Consider the following 10542-nt stretch of genomic DNA (forward strand, 5'->3'; position numbering starts at 1 on the left):
AACTCACCAAAGGTGGGAGCTCACGTAAAGTGTAAGGCTTACCAAAGAGGATGGTTAAAGCTGAGCATTGCTTTTAAAGTTGGTCAAAATTTTATTAGCAGTTACTAAGTATAAGTAGATATCAACCCAATTAGTTAAGAGATCGAATTAATATCAACACCCACAATGCAATGCATATGACAAATTAAGTTTAGTTCCATAAGTTACTCATGTGAGGGTCCGAGTTGCTCATGACCGTGAGCACGACTGATATACCAGTTTTACACTCTGCAGAGGTTAAACATCTTTACCCACAAGTCGTGTTACCCATTTGCCATGGAGTTGATCAGACCCCATAAACCTCTACCAAGGAAGCGAGGCAGGGTACAACTATGAGGTCTTTACAAAGTTCCACTAGCTTTAGAAAACCCGCTGTAGTTTCTAGGAAGCGCAATGCAGGGATCCCCCGTCTGACCGCCATCGCAGCAAAATCAGCCCGAGAACCTCCCTACACCGACCACTCCCCTACTGCCCTTGCCCCTTTCGGGTAAGTTAGTCCTCCACTAGCTTCCCTAATTAATCTGCCAACGGCGTGCCATACCACCCTTGTGGTAGCACTATTTTCCCGGGTGGTTCTCCATGTTCCAATTAACAATATGATCTTATCATGAACAATAATTAAACAACAACATAATTGGAACATGATCATAATAAAATATTAGTTTCTCAAAACCAGATATAGCAATAGCAAATCTACCCAATAATTCAGCTATTTGCATGGTGGGGAAAAACAATGCTAGGGAAACATATTGGGTCCCATCAAATTAACCTGAGCATGTCATAGGGATTAATAGCGAACATTATTAGGTAAAAAGGAGTGATCAAGGGCACAACTTGCCTGGGACTCGAGATTTCAGGTACCAGGATGATCTTCAGATTCTCATGACCTCACTGCTATTCGTAGCAATACAAACAAACATAGTATAGGCAAAATTAACATCACACCAAACATAAGCACAAACTGCATAATAATAATCTACACGTTGTAACGAGAACCTAGGTTCGAGAACCACTAAATTCGGAGTTAAGGTTAAAGAGTTTTGATTTTTCTAAAGATATAAATGGTGGATATAAAAGAAACTAAGTGCATATTTTTTAATCTAGGTTTCATAGCAAACTAAGATTACCAACTGATAAACAATATTATTATGAATTTAATGCAACTGGAATGGATCAATTTGGATTTAAAATGAATTAAATATGAATTAAACAAGTTTCTGGAATTTTTTTCATACTAAAAACCATTTACTATATTAATATATTATTTATCCTCTCGGCTGTGACCACAATTCCTAAGAATCTTAGGGTTGTTTTTACAAAGAAAAGGACCTTTCTGTGATGATTCTTGAATGGGACAGGAGCGCGGGTTAGTTATTATAAAGTCCAGGGTCTGTTTATAAAGATGGACATGGCAAAGGGGTGCGGTGGATTGCTAGCCATGGATCCAAATCCGACGGCAGAGATCAGAGACCTATCTCACCTGAACCGGCATTCTATCACAACGGCCAGGTCTAAAATCAACACTCGAGATTAAAGGATCCCGCAATCTGATCTCGGCCAACTGATCCAAGATCAACAACCATGATTTTCGATCACGATGGGGTATTTGAGATTCAATCGTGAGCGCTCATCACCGGTTCGACGGCCAGGGCCGTTTCTCCCCAGCACGATCCTGTTCATACCGGAACGGGGCTGCTACATCCTGCTCGCGGTGGCAGGCCCACTGGCGAGCGATGGCTGCTACGAGGCTATGGATGAGATGAGTCCTTGATTGATGGCTTGAGGTGTAATGGTGGCAAGTATTTATATAGGCTAGGAGGTGGGGCGGTTACATGATAGATCTAATCTGATACTTATCTGTTACAACCATATCCTATATATTAGGAACTCTAACAAACTCAAAACCAAATTTGTTACATAATAGATCTAATATGGTACTTCATATCCTATCTATTGGAAACTCTAACAAACTCTTATCTGTCACAATCCTATCCTATCTGTTAGGAACTCTAACTTATCTCTTTTATTCTAATAATATTGTTGTTAATTTATACTAATCATTTTAGTCCTTCATTTTAAATAAATCTTAGAATATATTTTTATTTAAATTTTTAAATTAATTTTTTGGGTGTTACACGTGAGCTGAAAGGAGTATTTTCTTAAATATCTTATTGCGATATCCTAATTTGTATCAACTTTACCTAAAGGGCGTTGTGTACAAACAAACCAACCAAACATACATCGATCCATTATATTAACCTATATTTCTAATTTTTGCTTTCTATTTTAGATTTAAAATTCAAGTCTAATTTATAGATGAGTTAAATTTTCTATTTCAAGCATAAATTGCAATAAACAAAAACTCAACATGATTGCAAATCATTTTTATTAATTAATTTATCCATTTAAGCAAATGAAAATTAGTAGGAATAATTCATGTAAGATGTTTTACAATAATAATTATTAAATAAAATAATCCAAACACATAGCCATATTTTAGAAGTACACTAAAATAAATTTATAATCTTCACATATTTAAAGAGGATATAATTTTTATGTAAAATCTATATTAAGAGATAGTTTAACTTAATTATTTTTTTGGCGAATAAATCTTTAACACAAAGGGTAGTTTACATAAGAATCTTTTAGGTAATCTATTATTTGAAAACATATTTATTTAAGTCATGAAATGAGTATTCCTAATTTATCCATAATAGGATTTTGGAGTGTTACACGGAGCCTGGCCTCACCGCTGTGCTCGCGCCCGCGCAGCAGCTATCGCCGTTCGCTGTGGCCGTGCCTCGTCGTTGTGCCTGCGCCTTGTTGTTGTGCCCATGCTCTCGCGTTCCATGGGCACTTTGCCGCGGATGCTCACGCACGCCGTGCCATCCTCGTTGTCCGAGCCCGCGGCCGAGGCCGTCCTCAACCCGTCTGTGTCACGCGCGCATTGCCGCGTCATTGGTCGCACTCTGCGTTACCACATCTACGTCCGTCTACAAACCTCGTGCGCGTCGCGTTGTCGCTTGATCACACGCCTCATCGCGTCGTCGTGACTCGCACGTGTCGCGCGTGTTAATCACTTGCGTTGTCGTTCGCTCGAGTCGCTATTTGCGCGCTTTAATAAAATCGTTTTGGCACATCGTTCATATTAAATAATTAATTACTTGTTTAGTGGTCGGCTATTAAAATAACAATTCAATCAAATCAAATTTATAATTGTAATTATGCATTTGTAAATACATGTCAGTGTGATTATGCCAACTTAAATGTTGTATTTAATATTTGTTTAGTATAAACATGACATAATTTACTCGTATGTCACGTTGTTTATAAATTTATTATATGTTTAAAACGTAGTAAGTCTTATGTGACGTGTTCATAAATATAATCTGACTAGTTTAAAAATGTGGTTGCTAATCAAATTATAATTCAGAATAATGCCACATTAGATATTTCTTTGAAGTATTTTCCTCAAATGATTTATATTAATTAAAATTGACCTAGAACACAATTTACATGTTTATTATAAAAACCTTTCTAAAACCATATCATTTTAACCATAGTTTCGATTTTGGTGTTTCGTTTCTCACACGACCGTAGAAGCTAGCTTTATTTCGTATTGCACGTTTTTATAATGAATCCTTTGTATGGTGTAATGTTCTTATGCTTGTATATTTTTGTTTCCTTGTGCTTGTTCGTATTCGCTGTGTGTTGCGAATAGAACGTGATATGTTCCTGACCTTCGAAGAATCGACGGTCAAGCTTCGACGACCAAGTGAACAAGCTCTTCGAGTTCTACAAGGTTGAAGATCGTGAGCATCTGTTTGGTGAAGTCAAGTGTCCTCTGACCTATTTATGTCCTGCTCATTTTATAATTCACTTCCCCGCATTACATAATTAATACCTAAGGATTGACTAGTGTTTTATTCATCCTATCCTAGATCACCTATTTGGGTTAGACTGTCTATGAATAGCTTTATGCTAGCGCTCTACTCTAATCAATGAACATGATGAGATTTCCTTATGATACACTGTTTATTTCTAGATATGATTGTGGCGTTGTGATACTAAAGGGGACTCGGGCTGTTTCTCGAGTATCTCTCCATAAGGACCTGCTTGTTAGATGACCACCCGGGAAAACAGAGCAATCATGAGGGTGGTATGGGACGCCCTTAGCTAATTAATTAGAGGAATCAAGGTGTAATTTGCTTCGCCGTCGTGCCGTCAATGGGGCTCGATGTACAGTACTTGCTTTGCCCAGGGTGGTCTGCCCCCTTGGGGAGGGGTACTATGCATTTAGGAAACCTAACGGGTTGCTATACATTTGGGGAATCTTTATAAAGGCTTCGTAGTGAATCCCTAGCCGCTCACCTCAGAAGTGAATAAGGGCCTTGCAAACCCGGGCTAGGAAGGGAATCATGGCTCATGGGTAAAGTGTGCGACCTCTGTAGAGGGTTAATAAACTGATATATCAGCCATGCTCACAGTTAAGAGCGGCCTTGGGAGCTCCATTGATTATATTCACAGGTGATCTGAAATATGATGGTGACGATGAAAACATGGTGATGATGCTTCTCGAAGGAGGATATGTTTCATGGGTTATTAATCACGGGTTAATGGTAAAAGTTGGCTTATACTGATAATAAATACCTGATGTACTAAAAGCAACCGCTATTAGCCTAACTCCACATAAAGCTAGTCCACTTTACCAGAACGGGACATTTGACGAGTATGTTGATGTGTACTCACCCTTGCTTTCACAAAACACCAGGTTGCTCTCGATGCAACCACTTCTCAAGAGAAGGCGTTGAAGTGGATTCTTCAGGAGTCTAGGACTTCATTGAGTTTGAAGATTTGGCTAGCGTCCTCCCCTAGTCAGCTACATGTGGTTGGTTTATTTACGTTGGCTACGTTTCTATTATGCGCACTTTGATTTATATCATGTTAATGAATCAAGTCTATAATAATATTTCTTACTCTTTATTTATATCATGTTAATGACTCAAGTCTATAATAATATTTCTTACTCTTTATGATTTTCGAAGCACTGTGCTATGATGAGTCATTGATGTAATCATTGTGTACATGAGTTCTGATTCTGGCACATACATAGTTCGCATTCGATTTGCCTTCTAAAATCAGGTGTGACACATGGCCAACTCATCATGAAGAGCCAAACTAAGCTTGTCAAGGACCTCAATGTAAATTATCATCATGATTACATGAGGGCTGACTAGACTTCCTTTAGTAAGCTTACATGAAAATAGGAACATGGAGATCTCCAATCTATCAACCAATGTTTGGTTCGTGAACATGCTACAGAGTCTCACAATCATATTGTGGCATCTACATGCTCATATTGCTTTTGAAGCTAAGATGACATGGTGGCAAGCATGAGGCAGCTAACATCATATGGGAGTCATTCATGTGCTTCTCATAAGTACTTCGATTAGCATAACCTGTATTCTCTACCGGCTCATCATGATAGGGAGTCTTGAGAACATACTCCTTTTTATCTTGCTTGAGAACAATTCTTAAGTTATGGTACCAATCAATAAACTTTGTTCTGATGAGTTTTTCTTTGTCAAAAATCAATCACAAATTAGAACCAGTAGGAGCATTAGGTGCCATCACTATAACAAATTCAATGGCAAAGTTCAACAATATGTTTACTTTAACCTTTCATTAAACATTTAAAAAAAGATTCTACTACTGTATGTTTTGCAGTTGTCATTCCTCCAATGACATATATTGGACAAGATCCATGTCCACTATGTTTTAGTGAGCTTTGACATCATAGCTAGAAACATGATAATATAGGTAAGAAACATTTTCTTATCACATTCTATTGTCTTTTGTTTGTTGGGTGGCATCTAATGTGTGACACCCTAGTATCACTTAGGGTTCTTCTCAGTACTAGCTCAAGTACCATCATTTCATGTAAGCAAATTTGAGCAAGAAGCATCAAATTAACTTAAGAATAAAAGATCCACTAAGTTTATATCTAAAAGAATCATGTTCAAAACAATTGAGGTTTTAAAAAAGGGAAAATGTTGAAACCCTAATACCAACCCTAAATAAGCCATTTAAGTAGAGAAGAAGAAAAGGGATGAAAGACTATGAAAAACATGAAATCATGGCTTAGGCCAATTATAAAAATTGAAATACACTAAATAAGCTACAATAAAGATTATGAAAGCTTGGCCAAAATAGTTTATTAAAAACTTCAAAAAAGTCATTCAAGTGGAGGCTCAATTGGGGAAATCTGAAATTCAAATTTCTGAATTTTCAGCCTTTGAACCAAAACCGAGCGCGTTCACCTTGATCCTTAGCTCTAATCCTAATGCTCCCATTGACAAAAACATGTCTAACTAACCCCTCTGTCACATGCCAGAAGATGGCATTGGGACGCGAGCCCTAGACACGACAAAACCGAAGATTTGCCTCGGGCTCGGCTGGGAGACAGACCAGACTTCAGAGCCCCAAATCTTTGAAAACAGTAGGCCAAATCCTATGACCCCCACACAAAGATCGGTAGCTTATAGGGAGGAGAAAAGGTTTTGTGCACTGACCAAGGCAAGAGCAGGCTCGGATGAATGACCACACGCGCCAGAACTCGGCAGAATGAACGCGCACACGTGTTCGACCCTAGTCGTCACGCCGGCGTTCGCCCAACCCGCGCGCGCGCTCGCCCCAGCGTCTGGTCAAGCCTGCCGCGAGCCCTCGCCCTCGACCATGCTCGCCCGCGCCTTTAAAGCCTCCCCCGGGCGTGCCTCACCTCACCCTGTGCTCACCCTCGCTGGTCAGACGCCCCTCCTTAGCTCCGGTGAGCTTTTCCTCCGCCCGCCACCACTGCCCAAGCCTCAGCCACCGTGGCTAGCCCGCTCCAGTCGCGTCCAAGTTGCGCTTGCCCCCTCGGTTAGCTTCACCAGTGGCTCGTGGAGCTTTCCAAGCTCTCGGACTCGACAGAACCTCACCGGAGACCCAAGATCATCCCCACCAGACTTCAGTCGCCTGCCTGCGCGCGTAGACCGAGCAATCCGGTGAGTCATTCTCCGATTCCTTACACACACGCCTTCCTTGATCTTCGGTGAAGCTTACTGACCCATTTGATTGACCTATCGTGCCCTGGTTAGGCCGGACTCCTCGCCGCCGACGAGCTCCCCCGCCTGCGCACGTGGACCGACCGACTCCGACCATCCCCGACAGCGACCCACACATCGCCGTGACCCTCAGGACCTCCCCTACACCCTCGACCACCTCACCGGAGTAGTCTCGCCACCGGTAAGCCCCTCCGCCCCTTTCTTCCTCCACGACCATTGTTCCATTAGGGAAGGACCGCGGGTTCGATTTCTAGAAACCCTAGGGGGTTTCTGCAGAGCCGTAGACTCATGTGAATAGTGCACCAAGGACTTGTCTGTAATTCATTTAAGATCTTTCTCCAGGGACCCCAGCGCAAAACTGTTTTTCCTTTATCCATTTCTATTTAACCTTTTTAAATTTAGTAGAGAACTTAGAGAATTTATATCTTGAGTTATATTCAACCAAATTTGACCAAACCAATTTTGCTGGATTCAAAATATTATGGGCTATCAATTAAAAATATTGAACCATATGCTTTCTGTTTTAAGTTTTAGAGTTTGAAATTGATTAAGGAAAAGAACCAAACCTTATTAAATTAAAGAAAATTAGTTATGCTTCTGTGCTGAACTTAAGAAAATTTGTAGAAGTGTAACCCCCCTTAGGCACTGTTTAAAAATAGTGAGCACCCCAGTATTGAAAATTTAAGTAGGATTATCTATTAAAAGCCATTTTGCCCAAAACTTAGAAAAATCAGAAAGGCATTAGAAAATAATGAAAAGTGAATGCAATTATTTTTTCTAGTCCACTTAAGTAATAAAGAACCTAGGAAAAATAAAGGGACCCCTAGTCTAGAACAAATTCTAGGGGAAATGTTTTATTAGGCACTAATAAAACTAGAAAAACAATTATTAGAATTATGAAAACAATTTCAAAGTTGTTAATTAAAATCCAGTGGACTTGTAACCACTAGAACCCCACTACAAAAATGATAAACTCCCCAGCCCCTCATTTTAAGTAGGGTAAACAAATAAAACTTGATATTGGGCCATATTTCAAATAAATCATGAGCAAACCAAAAATAGTGCAATAATGGGCAAATAAAATTTTACCAGATAGGTAATGAAGTAGGCCACCAGAGAAAATTGTAAAACCCAATTGAAAGCTGCAAAATACTACCCATTGCCAATACTTCATGCCAAAGGCCATTTAGTTCAAGAAATTCCTACCACCCTTCACTTAAGCAAAAAGTTGCCAAACTTCAGAATGATTGCTCTTGCACAAAGAAGAAGATAGGAAAAATTAGAAATCTGTTGTCTGATATTTTTCAAATATAGTGGTAGTAGAAAGCACCCTTTGGCTAGAAACTTTAGAAAATCATAGCAAAATAACTAATAAGTATTAATGGCTAAAAAATTGTACAAAGTCATGTTATAACATCTAGATGCCAGCAAAAATATGTCTTAGAGAATAACCCTCTGTTAAAAAGGAGTTGTAGTTCAAAACACCCCCTCTGCCCTAATATTTGATAATTTTATACAGGGAGAACCCCTCACTTTTTGAACCCCAAATTTTGGGATAGAAATTTATACACCAGTAAGAAGCCACTGTAATGTTTGCAGAATTTTGGAAAATTGATTAAGTTAACTTGTAGTTCAAACCCACCTTAAAGGCATAAAAGAAATAGAAGGAAAGAGAGTAAAAATAAATCTCGCTCCAATAAGTTCAACTAGAAAGCATAATAAATTCTCACTAAGACATTAAAAGGAAATCAGTGGAACACCAAAATGGACTTACCATTTAGTTTAACTAAGCTTGACCCTAAATTACTAAGTATACCCCAAGAATCTTCAAGTAGCAAGATTAAGCCCTACCTTATTAAAATGATCATTCACCATCCAAGTTTAATTACTAAATTGCATATCATACCATGCATATATCTTACTCATTGCATTTATTAGATTGCAATCTCGCTGACGGAGAGTACGTGCTCATCCCCGAGCAAGGACCTGTCCACGAGGAAGACCAGGAGCAAGCTCCCGAGACTGCCATCGAGGATCTCTCCGTAGCCCCAGCTATTGAAGGCAAGCCCCGGTTTTATGCATAACCAATTGTCCAATTATATATGCTACTTTACTATACTTAATGTTTGTAGACTTGTAATGTGCACTTAAGTGTAGGAGTTGCTTGAAACCTCTAGTTGCATGAACATAGGATTCCTTTTTGAGATGGATACTAGTATGCTAGGTCGAGTAGCTGCTTTGCTAATCAAGATCTCGGTAGAAGTCGAGTGATTTTTCTAGCACTCGCGCGAGGTCAGGAATTGATTGTATTCATCTTGATAACATGATCTATGTTAGTCTATGGACTGGATCCAGGGAGGATGCCTTGTCCATGAGACGGGAAAAAGGAATTAAAGATTAATGTGTGGATACCTGAGTCAAGCTTTTGAACGTACTAAACACATGTCGGTAAACCTAGTACCCGAGTGAAGCCGGGCGAGGACTTTATCCCTCACGCGACCTGAGACTGGGTCTCCCATGCTAGCTATGGTGGGTACAAGTGCGGTCACGGCACAGCGGCAGCCGGGGTCAGTGGAGCATTGTATGCCAAGGTGGTGAGGCCTGGCCGCGAACGGGGAATAGATGGGGACGGTTGACGTGTGTGGCGACGGAGTGCCCTGACATGTCGTGTGTTTAGGTTTACCTTGCAAGGTTAAAACTCGATTCGAATCGTCTGCTTCTCGCAGCTAATGAGACTACTTGACCCCTTGTACTACATCGAGTAAGAAGTGAAATGAGGTTACATGAGATAACTTGTTGTATGTACTAAATGCTTGCTACCATGTATGCTTAGAAGAAGCAAACTTAGTTAAGATAATGATGCTAGAATTTGAAAAGCTAAAATTTGATTTTAGATACACCTAGTGCTTTTGGCAAACCAAACCCCTCAGCCAAACAGCTGCATGGTCTAGAGGTAGAGGAGTAGACTCCTCACACCGGGTAAGTCTAGCTGAGTATTAGTATACTCAGCCTTGCTTGTGGCATAATTTTTGCAGGTACACTTCAGGATATGGTTGATGGTGTGACTTGGCCTACCACCCTGCCACCGGGTTGGACGGTGAGTGGGATGCTGCTCTAGCAGGAGAGGAGCAAGAGGAGTAGTGGACTAGATCTAAGGGACTGACAGGTTATTCCGATTTAAGTGTGTTACGGTCCTTGAGGCGTGACTTAGGCACTTAAGCTGGAATAATTCGGGCGGTTCGTTCTGCCACATAATGCCACATCTCCGAACACCATGTGCATGGCCCAAATATGATTCGATAGCCTCATTAATAAAGTTTATACTGTGCATGAAGATGTCTCGCACCCCCTATTAGATTAAAATAATCGATGACACTCTGCTTTGTCAGATCTACCAAGT

This window comes from Zea mays, chromosome 9, assembly GCF_902167145.1.
Source record: "Zea mays cultivar B73 chromosome 9, Zm-B73-REFERENCE-NAM-5.0, whole genome shotgun sequence".
In the NCBI taxonomy this organism is placed as follows: Eukaryota; Viridiplantae; Streptophyta; class Magnoliopsida; order Poales; family Poaceae; genus Zea; species Zea mays.